Here is an 18960-nt window from a genome sequence, read left to right as displayed (position 1 = left end):
TTTCATTACCACTGTCCTCAACAACAGAAAAAGAGAGACGTCCCTTCCTTACAAACATATGGCATTTTCTATTTATAACAAGATTAACAATTCATTCACACCTTGATTGAATCCCACTTTATTGAGATGTCACAACAGATTCTCACAGCCTGCAAAGGGAAAGACTTACAAATGTTAATATTGTGACAACCAGGACACATAAAAGTAAATGAATTATAATTGGTGACAATTAAAAATAGCTCAATGTGAAAACAGAATATTGTGCTGCTGTAGCAGCCCTGTCTAGGATGAGGCAATGTGAAGGACTCCACAGATTAAGACTGTCCCTGAATTTAGAAATGTTACCTTGATTCCTGCTTAATGTGCTCAGTCATACACTGGTGCTCAATTAATGCTCACAGACCCTTTACATCTTAGTGGGCAATGTGCCATTCTCTTTAAAGTATTTGCTTCACTGCTCTATAGCAGCACAAAAATAAAAAAGTTTAGGCCTATTCTACCAATTCCATTTAATACATTCACTTTCCCTCCCTATGTCACTTCCCTTATTGGTATGCAGAAGATTTGTTTAATTATTATTGTTGTTGCTGTTGTTATTAGTCATAGTGAACTGTGAATGCTACAGCAACGGAGTCCCCCAGGAGATGGACAGTCCCTGGCCACCAACTCTTGTGTGCAGATCTTTTTCTGTGTGTGGCACACAAAAGCCTGACAAGGTCTCACTCATGTTTCAAGGCTCATTCTCTTTTCAGAGCTATTTGTTATTGTCTCCACCATCACAAGTTTAAAAAAGGAAAGTTAATTAAATATGGAACAAGACTGAGCAACATCTTTTAAACCATCATGTCATTAGAATTGGATCCCTCTGAGAGCTGCTTAAAAGGGTTTTGAGAACAATGACTGTTCAACCAGATATTTATGGGCATAGTTATGTAAACACACTCTTTATTGTCTATGTATATTTAATATAATTATCAGTTTTGTACTTGGACTCTCAGGAGACCCAACAAATCACAGTGTTGCTTTGAAAATGTCAGCAGAAAAGACAATTATGTTGCGAGCAAATATTCATAAATTATATTAAAAAGTCCTGTGAAAATGTACCCTGTGTTGCAGAACTGCTTTTGCACTAGCAGAATCATCACTGCCTTTCTCTGATTTAAACTCTTCTTGCCAGTAGCAAAGTTGCTTGAAAAGAATCATTTAACACTATGGAGGCTTCTGTCTCTGACTATGAGACAAAGTAAATTGTAGACAAATTCAGAGGGCTTATTCATTTTGTTAGTAATATGCTGGGATAGTTTTAGAGATTTCTAAATAAGGTTTCTTGAAATCATAGGTAAAAACAGTTTGCACAAGAGTGCTTAGGTCACTTACTTTTACTTCTCTTCTGAGGTTATTCCTGACAACTTGCCATTTTGTGCTCATTATGTATTAGGAAAAAAAAAAAAGTGGAGAACTGGGACACTGTTCAGTAAATTAAATGTGCCACACATGATAAACCAATACGTGTGCTGGAGTTTGATAAACACCTAGTAAGTGTCTGCAAATCATCTCTACTGCAAGATATACAATCAGCATATCAACATCTTAATTAGCAGCTAATGACGTTTGAATGGGAAGGTTAACGTTAAGCACACAAATGCAGTGTAGTAAAGGGTAAAATGGAATACATTGAGATATTTAATTGCCTATTTATTTTCAAGTATAAAATAGATTACTTTTGTAGTAAGCAATCATCTATGTGAATAATATCCTTATACTTAGACGTGTTTTGGAATAAAAACTCCAAGAGTAAAATGTCTTTTCTGGTTCATCCAGCCCATGTGTAGGACAGAGATGACAGAATTCTGCTTTTCTGCAGGAAAAGGCATTTCCTCTCTGCCATTATTTTTCTTATGAGCACATAACTAAATTTTAAGCAGGGTCAAGATGGTTTTTAGGCTGGTCTGTGATGCTTCTCTTACTTATTGTCTTCTAAGCATAATTTTTCATCTGGAAACTTCTCTGGGATGGTGTAAAGCAAAGCACATTTATGGTTGTTTCAGCTGTAGATGTCATACTTGGGCAGTGAACCTTCTGGATGCCCAAATCAGAACAAATAAGAATCACTGATGTATTGGGAAAGAATCTGCTGCTATAGGACTGGTGCTGTTGACTTTGCCAGCAGCATGGGTTCCTGCTGAGCATTCTACCAAACCATTACTTTTGCATGGACCTCAGGGAGCAATGTAGAGACCTTACTTTCAGATTTAAAATGTGAAGTAGTTCCAAGATGCTTATTATTCAGTCTTATGGCTATACAGGCCACGGCTCTGTCCAAGAAGGAGCCCTGGAATACTAGCTGCCTCCAATCTAATGATCTCTTCCTTGTTTGTCTGCTGGTTTAAGTTTTGTGTCAATTCTAGACTTTTGTTCTCAGACAACCTTTGTCCTTGTTTGTGAGACTAATGTTTAAAAGAGTGGTCACAAGTTCAGTAACAGATTATGCTGCTTTGTTTGCTGAGTCACTTTGGCAAGATCAAATTGGGCTGCCCCAAGATATAGCAGCACCTCCACAAGGTGAATTATGTCCTTCTCCATAAATGGGCAGATAAGCAGAAACAAAGCTGTCTTTGCAGACAATGAAACCAGAGATCAACAGCAACTGAGAGTCAAAAGGCATACTGAGATTTTTCAATTCAGAGCAATGCCCACCTTTCAGAGTCTTTGATTTCTTTTTTTTTTTTTAGAAAACAATTATTAAATATTTCCTTTTTTCTTGACTACTGTCATTTCCCTCGTTACTCCCCATGCTTTAATTGTTTAATGATTGACGCATGATTATTTTGATTTTCTTAATTACATTTGCTAGCCCATATTTGATTTGGTGACTAGGTCATCATTCCTCATGAATTTAGGATTCATGTTGATTCATTCATCCTTTGACATATTTTATTTCCAAACACCTTTGTTCTTTTGACTTAATTCAATATAATTAGTTTTCTGGCATAAAATGAAAGACTATGGCTTTGATTAGAATTTAGCTGCTTGATGGGTTATTTGTAAATGTTTAACCTTACTCACAGCTTTTCCAAATCAATATTTGGCTTGTTTCAACTTCTGCTTTCCTTCTCATAATAGTATCAGCCCAGAAAACCATCTCTAAAGTCTTTCAGACATTTTTTTCTCACTGAGGACTCTTTCTCCTTCAGAAACTCTTACTCCTCTTGCAACATATGGAGGATCAGATGGAGTTTTAGAGCTCCTCTCAACACTGCCTTGTTATTATGGTATGTGTTGCTTTGGTATTCATTGGCTGTGAAATCAGAAGAAGAATGACTCGCTCACTTTCATATTTGACAGCTTATGTTGTTTGAGGGGAAAAACTGAATTTAGTTTTGACTTGATATCAACAAAAGCCAATCAGTCTTATACCCTATTTCTGTCTGACATTTAAATTCTAGGAGTCTCTCTTTTCTCAATGATAACATGTTTTCAGAATCTTTCAACACTTTCTTAATTGCTAAAATTTGCAAACAAGAGAAACACCCATGCCTAGCTGTCTGTCAGCAGTTCCCTTGGTCAGGCTTTTTTAATCTGTTGTCTTCTAGTGTTTTCCTCCTCAGATTTTCAAGGGGAATGGAGAAGATTAGAGGGTTATCCAGAGGTTGCATTTGGCTGTTTGTTCATTAGATTCTTGGCTCACTTGGTTGTTCGAAGGAGTTCCTGAGCATATGAATGATATTGTTAAATTACACAATTTTTTTCATACACACAGTTTCTCTGGGCTAATTCCTGTTAGGCTGAGAAAGGCAGGAGCCAATCTGAAAGCCTTCAAGGCCTTTGCTGAGGGAGACACTGATAATTATAATCCTTTTCTGAATTTCCTTTTCTCATTTACTTGCCTTGAACATAGGGATTGAGCAGAGCTTTGGAAACCCAACAAGTATCAATCAGCCTGTTCAGCATTACAGCTCCTCAACTCTGCTTACTTCACTTGTTAGATGCTACTAGATCTTTCTGTAATATTTGAAGTTATTAAGCAAGAGCTTTCATTAAAGATCAAAAATGCTGGTGCTAGCCTGTCTGTGGCAACACATGCTTGATTTTTTCTCAGAATGAGACACACAATGTCCTGGGTTTGGTATTGTATTCCTACACCACTTAAGTTGATATGAGTTAGCCTAAAATTTTATCCAAGCAACATATTCTTTTTATGCTCTTTGTGGGCTATGTTGTAATTTTTCTCAGTGGAAGTCATGAGCTGGTGGCATGCAGTTGCAGTATGGGTAAAGCCCACATGAAAAAAATGACAAGATTTTGCATTATTATTTTTTCTGTGGTCCTATCTTGGGGCCCTGTGCAACCTGATCTAGTAGGTGGTCATCCCTACCTCCCTACCCATGACAGGGTGTTGAAGCCAAATGATCCTAAAGGTTCATTCCAGCCCAGGACTTTCTGTTGTTCTATGATTCTGATTCTTCCTCTTTCAAAGACATGCCAACTATCTGAACACTTCTGATGGAATCACGTTGTTTTAAGTTAACCACAAGAAGCTCCTTGGAGACTGGGGAACACTTATGAGATTTGCTACAAATATGGCAGTGACACCTTAGAAGATCTCTACTCTTCTCTGAACCAGGGCTAGCAGCGGCACTGGTCAGCAGCAGATGACAGAAGGAAAATGCAAGACTAGAGCAATGGAGCAGTGATTTGTCTTTGATGTCCTGGCCTCAAGTGGGTGCTGCCCCAGTACTTCCTTAGCCTAAAATGAATCTTGAAATTTGACCACTTTGTGTGGCTTTTTCCTTTATTTGTCTAATTAGGTTTTTGAGCCTGTATAAATGTCCAACACACACAAAATACTGGCACAGGGAGTTTGATTCCTTAAGTATCCATTGCATGAAAAAATGTTTCGTTTTCTTTGGTTTGAGTCTGTTTCATTTCATTTCATGACAGAAAATGTAAACCTGTTTCTTACCTTTTTGAATTCTCCCTGTGACTCAGGCCCAATCTACAGAACTTTGCCACAACCTTTTCCTTTCACTCTGGGGTCTTCCTCACTGCTCCTTTGAGCAACACAGACCATCCTTCCTATGAAAAACCCCTGTCCCACCTGTGTGACACAGAAGCAAAGTGTGCCAGATCTTGCTTTGCCACAGAAGGGGATGGTACATCCTCAAGGCATGACATGGCACGGTCCCATGCAGAGACACTACACAGGTCCCCAAAGCCATACAGCCAGGTTAACACTGCCTCTTGCAAGGGCTAATTAACTCAGGACTAATTAATAGCATCATAGCACACTGACACAGCCATGCAGAGTTTGCTCTCTGCCTTCTTGCTTGGGGATCTCCTCACGGTGTGGGTCTCAGCACTGATACATCCTGAGGACACTGCCTGCATGTAGCCCAGAAACTGGGGGGTGACACTGCAAACTTGATTATCCAGTCTTTTACAGTACTTTTAGCTCTGAGCAAGTCTCCTGAAGTTACTAAAGATACAGTGGTACCTTACCACTGAAATACAGGAGAAAAATCAGGTAAAAATCTTGTGTATGTTTGCAGGTGTATACAAATGTATGGATTGAAAAAAATCCAATAATATTAAAGTCACTAATTCCATAGATCAGAAGATTTCTTTGCAACTGACTGTGCACAGGATAAAGACTTCTCACTTACATGCTTATGCACCTAAGTTTCCTCAGAACCTCAGTGGGTACATAAGGGGGACATGAACCATAGTGTGAGCAGTAGCATAACATTTTTCTTTACACTGGGTGCTCAGCTGGAAGCTCTAGATGCTGGTTTCTGCACACTGTTCATACCTGGCACAATCAACAGAGGTATTAACTTCCCCCAGACCTGTTTTTTGCTGCTGCTGCCCACAGGATCTGTGCAGCGTACACTCAGCATGAACAAATGATATCTACACCCTGGGAGCTGAGGGACACAGCCTTAGCTGAGGCCACAGGAAGGCACTGTCAACTCCCTTTTGACTTGTGAACAACTTAATCTTTTCCATTGATGGAACAGACCACATAAAGTGAATTTCAACTCATTGAAAATTCTTTTTTTCTGTTTCATACTGCATATTTCTAGAATCCGTCTCTTGGCCTAACCAAACCAGTTTCCCTACTTGCTCATTACCTACTGTTTATTCTTGAGAGCTACAGTCTAGGACCAGTTTCCATCTTCCAGAACCCCTATGTCTTTCCTAAGTACCTTTTCTTTCTCTCAGTCATTCCCAGGGTGATTTGGAAGCGATGGCAAAATTTGCTCTTCAAGCTTTAATCAATATTTCTATTTCTTATCCCAAGCATTCCTTTCAGCATGAACACCCTTCTGGGCTTATTTTCATGCCCAAAAAACAGGCACACATTGAAGTAATTTGCTATTATGAGGCAGATATGTTTGCCCCTTGCAGTGGCTTGGGGTGCTGCAGGTGAACTTTGGGAACAACTGACACCTGGGTACAGCCCAGTGCACTCCCAAGATATTACATTCTGCACCAAGATGTTATATATTTAAACAATTTGAAGTTAATTAGGAGTATTGGCTTGGAACTAAATCCAGAATCTCACACATCTGTGTTCCCTTCTCAGAAAAGAGGCAGTTTAAAGAGTGCCTGAAGCTAAACACATTATTTTTTACCTTGCTAAAAAGTTGGGTTTTTTTCCTTCTCTTTTAACCTACATTGCGAGATGCCTACGAACAGCTTTTTAAAATGCGGGGTGATTTTTTAACTGATAATGAAAATTATTATTTCGTATGCAATTTAACTTCAACCTAACATCAGACTGCATAATGTAAAGTGAGTTTTCTTCATATACATAACATCATAACATTGCAAGACTCGGAGTCTCTAGCATATTTAAATGCCTAGTGGTGAGGGTTGGCTTTAGATCCAAATCTCCAGCGTCCCAAACTGCTACTTGAGCCTCATGATAGCTAAAACTAGTTTCAATGGAATCTTCTCCAGCAGGCAGGTAAGGTTTTGCTTACCCTGTTTTAAATCAGATATGCTATGATTTTTATGTCTGCTATGAAAATGGCTTTGATCACACCTCTTCACGCCACTTTCACCTAAGCACTTTCAGATGTTGTGAGCCCCAAATGATTTGTTCAAAGGTCTTAAAGAAAAGGGGAAAATTGCAACATTGGATTTTCAGGCATTCAATTGTCAGCTCTGATTTGCAATTTACCCTTTACATCATATTCATTATGGACCACTCTCTTTTTACTTACAAAAGCTTAATCTTCTCACACAAAACGACATGTTTTTTTCCAAAACAATGAAATATATGGAGTCTTTTTCTTAGCTTATAGAGGCACAAGTGATAAAGCACAGCACTAATAGCAAGTTAGTGAAAGAGCCACATGCTAGAAGGTTCAACATAAAAAAAAATATGGTATTTCTTCACCCTAAATATGTCTACACTGGGCAACTCCTTATGACAGAGTGAAAGCTACAAGGCTACACAGGTTAAAAAAAAAATATTAGAAAAATTCACAAAACAAAATGATCAAGTATTAAATATGAGCATATCAGCTTGCTAAGGAGGGCCATAAGATGACAAAAGGCATCAGTCACATGAAGGACAGAGGAATGCAGGAACCCTTCATCTAGGTGAACTATCACTGTTCTCACATCCTCTTGATCCCAGGAAAATGAAAATATAGCTTCTAGCCTGATTCCTATGATTTTGAGTTGGAATAGTCAATTGAATGATCACATGAAATTTAAAATAAAATATCAGGGATATGGTTGTCCATATGAAAGCAGCAGCTACATGAAGATGTAAGGATCTGAACAGCAAAAGCAAAACCCTCCAAGGTGCTTTTAATGTGGAGGAGCAAAGAATGAGCTACACGCCCCTGACCGTGACACAGGGATGGTAAGCAAGCCAGAAGCTGATAATGGTGAACCTGAAGGTGAGCAGGAAAAATAAATGTGACTGAATTAACAGAGCTGTAAGCTGCATAAAAATAAACCAAAACAAACATATCACAGTGCAAACATCAACGGGGAAGACCTAATTCACGCTTCCCTATTTCCTCAAGTGGAAAAAACATTGCTGTAGGCCCGCATTTGTCAGCACCCACACAATGGAGCTAAAGGAAATAACATTTGCTAGAGGCAGGAGGGAGTTGGATGAGTTGGGAGGCTGGAGGTGAAGAAGATGTGCAAAATGTCCCTTCTCTGACCCATCTGTGCCACCTGTCATGCTAAAATTTCTCTCCCACCACATCACACTAAGGGCGCCTATCCTGCAGCAATAGCAGAGGCTGAAATGGGCCTCCACTACTGAGAACAAACTGAGTTTCATGTTTCACTTTTTTGCAAAGAATCTCTTTGGTATAGATTCATGCTGGGTCTGACCTATACTTTATAAACTACTGTTCACAGCATCTCTGTAGAGCACTGATCACTTATCAGATCTCTGCAATTCTGCAAGCTGCTTTGGAATATGGAACAATAAATAATTACAATTAACTAACACTGTATAAACATCTGTATAAACAGATCCATGTCATTCATCACTGATGGATCAGGATATATTCCATTTCAGGATATCTTTCCTCAAAGGCTGAACTAGAAATAAGAAAATTACTCTTCTTGTGTTGTATTAAAGACACCACAGAGACTCCTCATCCTGCCCTCTAATGTGTGGCATTGATAAATACGGGGCAGAGAGAAGGCAGAAAAAAACCATGAGGTTAGGATTCTCTACAGTGCTCAGATTTTGGTAGCAGAATATCCATAATACCTGGGGAATGTTCAGGGTTGGTTGATGAATGCACAAGGCAGGGCTTTCAGATATGGTTGTTGTTCTGTATTAAAGCATGATGACATCAGGAAAACAGCTGCATACACAGGCTCATACCACCTTTAGTGGCTTGGGCATGACAGAGCTGCTTCTTCTGGAGCATCCAGGTCTGGGGTGAGCGAGGGTCACTCATGCAGCGGGTATAGCAAGGTGGCACCCTGCAAAAAGAGGCTGTGTCAAACCAAAAGTAGTCCTTCCCTTATGGAAATTTGGAAGGCCCATGTGTGGACAAGGGACTCCTCTTCAGGCTGAGGCAGAAATGGAGGTCACAATGTGTGAAGTGCCCACTGGAGAGAGAAGATGTACACTTCCTTTTTCTGTGCCCTATTTAGCAAAACAGCATATGGATACAGGATATGGAACAGGATATTTATATCCAGGAGGAAAACCTGAAAAATATGAAACCTGAAAAACCATTAAGAATCACCTTTGGTAAGCTCACTTGCTTTCCTTAAGTTTGTAGTGCTCTTTTTATCTCTTCAGCTACTGATGTTAACCAGTCCCTGTCACTATGCACCTTGAATCCTTCAATACACATGTGTTTTCGTGTATGCTAAAATTCAATCACCTGTGGAATTTTCTTTTGTCTAAAACATTCACATATAATGACTATAGCTGATGTTCACTGCTAATTTTAAGTACAATATGATTTTGTGAACAGGGACAACTAGAAGACTACTTCATGATGGTCAGTCTAGGCTGAAGCATAATTAATTTAGTGTGAAAAACCTTTTCCAGACTTTTTAAGGCTGTAGTTACAGAAAAGTAAAATGAAGTCAGCGGGTGACTGCCTTTTATGCTTGTGTCACTATCCTACCAGCCACTGATAGGGAGTTATTCCTAACAGCATGGAAGAGGGCATCCCTTGAGTATGTAAAGCTGAGCATCTGTTTTCTAAACTGCCAGTCAGGTGGTGTCACCTATGCACCATTTTTTTTTGCTCCAGCTTCCGCCTCTGTACACCACTGCGAGGCAGGGGCTTCATGCCCTCCAAGGGTGGTGGAAGCTGCTTGTGTGACTCTTCATCAGCATGATGGAATGGTTCACAGGCTGGCCCCAAAGGCACTTTTGGAAAGCAGGTGAGGAGCTGCTTGTGTTTGTCACTATTTCTGTCATAGGCAGACTCCTTTGTAAAATTAATCACACAGGAGGGGAAAAGGAAAGTAATGGCTTACTGAATCTCCCACTATATATTAAAAATATAGAGCACAAGAGGGAACAGCTTGCATTTTCCTTCCCCACATCACAGGTTTAAAACCAAAGCTCCCGGAGATGAAAAAAGTGAGATCTTGGCTCCTCCTGCCCTCCCTTGTTCCAGTGGCTGTACAAGAAGTTGGAGAAGTGGTTTGGCCAGCAGGGCTGGGATTTCAGCATTGCTCAAGCATCTCACTTATGTTAGACACTTCTCAGGCTGGGAATCAGCACAGATCCAATCTGGAAGCAGCACACATGTGAGCACTTAGGCACCCAGGTCCCATGGAGGAGCACACATGTGAGGATGCTGTGTCACATTGGCATTACAAGCCATAAGCCAACAGCATGGCTGGTGTCCCTAGCACATAGCTGGCTCCTGTCCTTGAGTTTAGCAGGCTGCTAAACCTCACAGACCTCAGCTGGCATCCAGGTCTCCGTGGCTGCTCCCTGAAGGAGAGCACAAGTTTCTGGCTGAGTTTCTGGGCAGCTCAATTAATATTTCTAATTGCCATGGTCATTTTCCAAGGGGACTCAAGGAAACAAGCTGAACCCCAAAACAAACCCTGCTTAGACTTCTTTCAGTGCCTGCTCCACAGGACACAGAGGTTGAGAGACAGAGTTCATTGAGTACAGATAGTCATTCCTTAGTGTTGTTGACCTGGCTAGGGCTCCAGGAAAGAATGAGATCTAATGGCTCCAAAAATAACCTTGGAAAAGTCTCCTGGTATCTGTTAAGAAAGTACAGCAGAAATGCAGTAGTCTGCTTCTCCAAAAATAAAATACAAACCAAGGAAGGTGTATTTTTTTCTCCATATTTCTCTCTTAAATCTTCCTTTTCTTCTTTTATAGAGCATGAGCCTATGCTTAGAAAAAATGTGTCATTCAGGAATATTTTCTAGTCTGTTGAATGGCCTGTTCCATCTAAGGAGATGGGAACAGATCCTGTAAGGTCAATCCTGTAGGTGCCATGTGACCAGAGGTACAGGTGAGCTTCTGGGTTGGGAGATCCAAACTCAGTCTTCAGGTAATGGTTGGAGATTATCTAATTTTCTCTCTCTCACCCCTTATTTTTGCTGTAAGAGGACTTGGATCACTAGGAGAGAGGGAACTGTGGCATCTTTCAGCCAGAACTTCAGCTGAATGATAAGAAGACCAGAGATTGTAGTCAAGCTGAGATCTCCTGTATTCACAGCCCTAGATAGCTCTCACTGTCCCCAAAACTGACCCCTTTTTAACCAATGCTCTTCTGTACACTTTTTCTACCCACTATGATGGCAGTTTTGCTCTTTTTTTTTTGTTATTAGTTGTATGTCAAAAGATTTGTTGTCTTTTATATACATTTCGGGTCATGGACTGATATTTTTTAAAGCATTAGTAGTCTCTCAGTATTGGAGGAATCCAACCTGAAGTAACATTTAAGGTGCCTCAGAAGTGATACCCTGTTTTAAGGGTGGGAGGTACTGCAACACTATAGCAAATGCTTCCCTGTTGAAGGCTCAGTAGCCCGATGACGGCCATGCTAAAATTCCTGTGCTGATGACACCCTGAAGGAGTGACAACACAGAAGGACATTAGCAAATACTTGATTTTCCAACTGGTGTCACAGTAATATTTTCACTTCAGAAAGTTCCCTTTATCTCCTTGTTCTGAATTTCTGTTTGTGGAAAAGAACCTGAACTGATCAGGTATTTGGTCTGGGTATTCAAATCACTCTGGAAATCTCCAGCTGCTGTGGTCAGTGAGATATTTCACAAGCATGTATGGAAGGAGAAGAACCAGCTGTTAGAGTGAAACAGCTAGTATGGGCAGGAGCTAGAGGAAAGGAAGAGGACATAGAACTTCCTGCTCCTCCCGTGTTTTCTAGCTCCAGACTTCATTGTCCCCAGTCTCTTACTGCCCACAGACTGCGCCTAAGCAGCTCACCTATTTTCTGCCTGCAAACAGACAATGGAAATCAGTCAGAGAAACAGCTATAATCCCTGACTAACGTTTTTTGCCACCTCTGTAACTTCTCTCTAGCATGACTGGTTGCTAGAGAGGGACATCTGTCAGTGTGAGGAAAAAAAACTGGTGAGGGTCTCTCACTCTGGGCTTTGTGCAGTTTCCTGGCTGGAGTCCCAGGGAGGCTGCAGCTCTCACAGCCCAGCCGCAGCCACACCGTGTCTTGTCTCCCAGGTCAGATACACAGTCGGCAGTGCTTCCTACGCTTCTTTTGTTCCACACTCATTTCCTGACCTGCAACGCTGTGCTCCGTGGGGATGTTGCACATATCAAAAATGCAGGGTGAAAGTTGTCTAGAAATGGAGACAGGTTGTTTTTGGCAGGAGGCCCTTGAGCCAGAAACATTTTACCAGAAGAAATATGGTCGATATTTATGGAAAGTAGGATTCGACTTTCAATGGGGCTTATGTTCATAAGTCACTTAAGGCCCTACTAAAAATCCCACTAATAATTCTTAAATTAAACAAGTCAGCATTTCCATGCAAGCTGAAGAATGAAGAGCTGTGTCCCACTTGTGAATCTGAGCTAAGCAACTGAAGAGCCAAAGAAATCTTCAGAGGCTTGGTATGATCACATGGATTGCTCGTACATTTTTTTATGTGTAGTATGTGACATACATCACTCACAAGAGGCTAAAGAGCCATCACATTCCAGCAAGTACTGGAGAGACCTTGGCAAAATGTATTATCTGGCCTCTTGTACTCACGATGTAAGATTTAATGACTGCTGATTCATAGTCAAGCTGGATTGCAATAATTTTCAGAAAATGTCCAGAGTGATAAAGAGTTCTGCCATTAGAAATATATCTTCACAAGACTTGATCCCCATCCCGGATGGTTCCTGTTTTCAACTGATGGTACAAAATAGCCCATTAGAGTAGTCTAAATTTTCTTTGGATATTTTGCAGGATGTTACATCAAGTCCAGAGAATCCCAAGCCAAGGTAGTTCAAGTGGGTTTCTAAAATAATCTTCCAGACCACCACAGACACAGATAGGAAAAGACTCTGGGTACTGACTGCCTGGGGAGAAACTCTGTTTCAAAGGGCCTGAGGGTTCTGGCAGACTTTAGGCTAAGCATGAATCCACAGTTCACTCTGAATTCTACTGACAAGAAGGCACGCAGTGCTCCTTAGCTGTGCTCACAGGAGCAGAGGTTGGTGTCGGTTATTCCCCTTTACTTGGCACTTGTTGGATCACAACTGAAATAATGTTCTCAATTTTGCCACCCACTCCAGTTCAAGAAAGATGCTGAACTAGAACGAAATCAGTGGATGCCACTAGGACAACCAGGGTTGGAGCACTTCCTGTGTAAGTAGGATTGGTTCAGCCTGGAGATGAGACAGATTTGAGAGCATGTGATAGCTGCCTGCTAATGTCTTGAGCAACTGCAATGATCTCATGATAGTCAAGAGCATTATTAGCTGCAACTGCATGGTGAATGCCCCTGGAATCCCAGCCTGGAGTCACCCACTCAACTATTAATTGGGTAAATTCCAGGGAAGTCTTCACTGGTTGCTGGCAGACTGCTTAACTACAGATCTGCTTCTCTGTCATTAAAAAATATCAACAGATGGATAAAGTGATGGAAATGAATTTTTGCAATGACTGCAATTGGTAGAATGACTTCTTATAATCTGCAAAGCACAGGTCCCTTTACAGTATGAGTTAAGGAGACAGGAAGCAAAGCTTTCAAGGTTTCCCTCAGCTTTCAGACCACCTCCAGTGGCAAACTCAGTGCTGGTGTCCCACAAGCACATAAAGGAAGTGAACACAAAAGGTAGAGTAACAGGATCCAGTCTTCTGAAGAACATCCAAAAAAACTTCCTCCACCTCTTCTAATGACCAGCGGTAGTCAAACACTTAAAATACCTGCCAGATGTTTCAGACAATGAAGAAAATGGAACTGATGGACATAAATCAGTATTTGTAGCTGCATAAGAGTGCTCTCCAGTGGTAACAGTACTCTTTCCCTTGATGAGTGATTCAGACCATGTATTGCCAAGGAAGAAAGAGCTCACTGGTTGAACATGAGTAGTTTTGGTAATCTTGGCAAGAGTTGGAAGAATAAATAGGTCATGACTGTGTAACTACAGTGTAAAATAGCAAAGATCTGAAGTTGTTTTACAAATGGAGGAAAAGTATTCAGATGTGAAAAAGAAAGGAACAAATGAAGCTAAAAAGTGTCCCTATTACTTTTGGTACTGCATCTGGAAAGACAGAATAGGCTTCAAAAGAGAGAGGTATCACAGCTCTAGGAGAAAATATAAAAGCATAAAAAAAGAAGGAGGCTTTTCTGATAATATCTGTAGTATTACTATGTAGTATCTTCCACACAACAACAACATAAAAAGCCCCAACATTGTCACAGTTTATAGTACAAATGAGAGAAGAACAGTCAGGAAAAAAAAAATTGACCAAAAGGCATGTGGCCACAGTGGTAGCTGTTCTTAGCTGTGATTATTTGTTACATAAAAAAAGCATGGACTGTTTCAGGAAGCAGCTAAGAAAGAAGAGATGCCCGTGCAATCTCAAGCCCACACCAGTGAGCAAGAAGAAGAAGAAGAAGAAACAACAGAATGATGAAGGAAAATAAAAAGAGACTCTGAGGATGTGGCAAGTGGGACTTCAGCTGTGGCAAGTGATAACCAACACTTTGAGAGAAGCAGAAGGAGGAAATATGTGGTATCTGTGGACAAGGAGGAACTGAGGAGAGAAGTTGTAGAATTTCTGGGTTATTTTGAAGAAGAACTGGAAGAGGTACCTAGGTAAACCAGGAAGTATGTTTTTAGTGGAGCTGGCTATCCCAACCCTGTGGAAACATGGGATAACAGAGTATTTTTCTCTCAGTTTTGTTGCCTGTGAGATAGGAATCTGCAGGACAAAGATAAAGCCATAAATTTGAACCACGTGAAGTGAAAACTGAGCTAATCTGAGCCAAACAGGTCAGCATCAGATTTAATAATGGTACATAATGCCACTTTGTATTCCACACTGTTCTAGCAAATTCACATATCTCAGTAATCACATTTACCCTTAGAGTCAAATGAAAAGCAAAACATAGCTAAGAGGAGAAAATACAATTTTAGGAAGGTTTCCATTGACACATCACATGAGACAGTTTTAGGCAGTGTTCCTGGTATCAGAAACACTCTTATGGAGATTGCTTGCTAGAAAAGGAGAAGGCTACAAAGTCTGAAGCTCTTACCTCAAACCTAGTGTAAACAGGAACATTTATGTGTTACAATAGATTATGTTAATAATCCACCCCAATGCTACAGGAAAGATAATTTCCCTTTAAAGGGAATAATTAATTTCCTTTTTAAAATACAATTAACTTCTCCATATCCTAGATGACTGAAATTTATTTTAGACTCTGACTGAGCAAGTTTGTTTACTTATATGATTGCCCATCGTCACATACCTTACTGTTCTGATGATCTATAGCTACATTTCTTAATTTTTAATCACTTGCTAAATTAAGCACTATATTGGCAGCTTTTTGTCCACTGCAAATAGTTTTCAGCTTTTTTTTTTTAATATGGAAAAGCAGGAGTTGTTATCTTTTTTTCATACTGTTGAAGAAGGCCAAGACTGAGATTAGCCATTAGCTTCACTAAAGCCAAATTTTAGTCAAAGAAATGCAGAAACGACAGTTTCATAATCCTTCCAAGAAGGGAGTTACATTATTCATGTGACTGCTAAATGTATTTTCCATTATTTTGTTCATGTGAATGCATTCTTGAACCACTCCACTCAAGATTTTTATCAGTTTCAGATGCAAAGGCATAGTATTAAAATATTTCAGTAGTAATTTGAGTTGTCTAATAATTCTATACAGTGGAGCCATCACCAAAGGTAAGAACAGCAATACTGCTGACACTGATTGGTGTGTTCTGTGTTCATTCTTTTCATATTGTTCTTTGATTTCCTACAAGTCACTGTGGGAGGCAGCGAGCAGACTTGAGTTTATTCAAAGGGTTAATGACAAAAAACTTGCTTCCCAAATAATTCTCAGATCCTGAGGCACAACTGATTATTTAAAAGGATTTGGTAGACCATTCCTGCTGTCACACCTAAGAAGAAAGATAATTTGTTATATTTTAAAATTTATTAAAGCCTATAAAATCACTGGTCTTCAGGGATGGGTGTTCTTCGTTTCAGATATCATGCCAAACTGATATTTGGGAGCTATTCTCTCTAAGATGAAGTATAAATGAGGGGCTTTTATGAGAGATACCAGAGAGCCTTTAACAGAGAAGTATGTCCACAGACCACTTAAGCAGAAATCTGTCTTCACAAAATGTTGCTGGTACTCCTACATCCTACAGTGGTATAATCTCCAGCAACAGCAATGGAAAGATCTTTCTGGCTTTTGCCTTTGCTGGTGGAGCAGCCAGCCATGTCAAATTGCATAACACTGTTATATGTCTACTATGTGCTGGGTGGAGACGACAAAGTTATTCTGCTTGTTTTGTTAGCCAGAAAGCTTCAGACAAAGCTATTTCCGTATAGAAACTAGGTTATTATCACAGTGGGTATATGCTGCTAAAAGAGCACCAAAGCATTTGTTAAAGAAGCAATCTGGGAAAATAAATTAGTTTTTGATTTAAAAAATGGAGAAGCAAATTTTGGAAAAGGCAAATGCCTGTAAGATGCCATTCTTTTGGGCTGAAGTCAAGAAAGTATGCAACACTAGTTGTCTTAATCTAGGAGCTAATGCAAACCCAGAACTGACACAGGCCAGAAGTAAGAGCGTTCCTGGGCATCTGCAGTACCTGCACTTTCATCAGATAGTGTGGTACAGCACTGAGAGTGGCTATCACCTTTTTGATGCTTTTTCTCTGAGCATTTATGGCAGAAGATCACAGTATCAGTCAAAATCCAATCCTACCTGCCATGTCCGAGAGCCCACACACTGTTTCTGAGGCAAGATGATGGTCAGAATGAGTCCTAAAGGCAGCCAAAATGTATGCCTGGCCCTTAAGTTATGAGGTTCTGGTCAGTTCCATAAGGAAAACTCATGGCAGGGACACCTAATCCGACCTCACATAAATCTAAGAAACAGGGGGAGAGGACAGTGATTTACCCTGTGTGATCACCAGACTTTTGGGTCCACCCTACACAGGGATGTGTGTCGTTCATCTGATTGCAGGTCTTAGCACTGCAGATTGGCAAGAAAAAGCACACCCAGCTTATTTCCCACCTTTCCTTCATTACTCTTCTGTTCCGTAATTATAAAACCCCTTCTATTCAAGAAGAAACTGCTGGATTTCATAGCACTGGCTGGAATGACCTTTGAAGGTAGGACTTGTGAATTCTCATATCAGTATCTCTATGCTGCCTTCTCTGGTCTCCTGATCCAGCGCTCACCTGCTTGGATAGGGCTCCACCACCTCCAAGATTTTCAGATCCTGCTTCCATATGAATCGGAAAAAAAAAACCAAGGCACTCTGTGGAGGGTAAGATCCAATACTTAAACAAACCACAGACTCATCTGGTATCTGCTTTTGTTCTCAGGAAAGCTCCAAGCATTCATTTTCCCATCCACCAAGAGTTTCTAAAGTCTCATTCACATGGATGGCCTCTTTGCTCCTTATTCTAGAAACTAAGCCACCTCAGCTGCCCCTGTAAGACATTTATACCTTTGTGTTCCTGCTCCTGCCAGGAAATCCACCTTTCTCCTATGTCCTTCTCCCTCGTGGGACCTCCCTGCTCCTGCCAGTATGCTCAGTCTTGCCAAGCTCATACCGTTCTATCTTTTCCACTTATTTGGCTTAAATGCACTGTGACTGAATTAACCACCAAACCTCTCCTACTGATTCTGCCATACAAAGTGCACCAAACCAAACCACTATCATATTTGGAAAATTATCATCAATAAATGGCCAGTTCTTTAACACCACTTTCAACTAGCAATGGTGCCTCTTGACCAGTCACCCTGTTGTCACATATGTTTTCTGGGCACAGACTGATTTCTGAGCACAAAATGATCCTTCTCAGAAGCATGAAGTGGGAGGTATGAAAGAAAACTAACAGGAAGCAGATTCAAAACAAGCCACAGGAAAAGCTGTAGAGCTTCTTGCTCCAAAATGTGGCCAATTTGAAATGTCTGCATGGTTTCCTGGGGACACTGTGTTATTTCATGGCAGACAAATGCATTGAAGATCAGCAAATCTGTGGAAAGTGCACCTGGTCTGGAAATCCTGCGCCACTTATGGCTGGAGTTTGGGAGAGCATTTGGTGGAGGTATCATTTTAGACACTTTTGTGAGCTTCTCCTTTTGGCTACTGGCAGAAACATGACACCGGGTTATACAGACTTTTGGTCTGATCCAGTATGGCCTTTCTTAGGTTCTCATGCTAATTTGTCCCAGACACACATGTAGCTAGACAGCAGGGAGCCTCACAGCATGGCTTGAGGCAGAGAACTTTATTTTCCAGGCCCTGTGCTCTGGGGATCAGATTAGAAACAGATTACAGCTGAAGGATCCCTGAGCAGACACGGTCTGTGCCAATTGGGAGCTGGGCAGAGGATAGCTGCTGTGCCCAGAGCAATTATCCTGTCAGAACTGGGCTGGCATGGCTAATAAATAAGAGATGTTTGAGAAAGCAGTTCTTCACAGCTTACTCCATCTTGCTCTCTTCAGAGGAGTGAGTTGGACCGTACAGGCAGGTCCTCAGTTGTTTTCAGCACTTAGTCCTCTGCCCCAGCAGATTTTGCACCAGAGACCTTAGAAACACTCACAGATGCAGAGTGGAAAACATGCCTTTCCATAGAAGTCCACTCATATAGTGCCTTCCCAAGAAACCCCGGAAGACTTCCAGGCTAACCAGTAAGGCTCCCTGCCTTCTTGCCACCCAGATGCTGCTCCTGTAAGAAAAATGTATAAACAATTCAAGAAGAACCCTTAGCCTCACCGTGAGAAAGGCTCACTGCCAGAGAGGAGGGAGAC

This window comes from Lonchura striata, chromosome 2 (assembly GCF_050655825.1).
Source record: "Lonchura striata isolate lonStrDom1 chromosome 2, ASM5065582v1, whole genome shotgun sequence".
NCBI classification, from domain to species: domain Eukaryota; kingdom Metazoa; phylum Chordata; class Aves; order Passeriformes; family Estrildidae; genus Lonchura; species Lonchura striata.
This window is presented reverse-complemented; position numbering follows the sequence as displayed.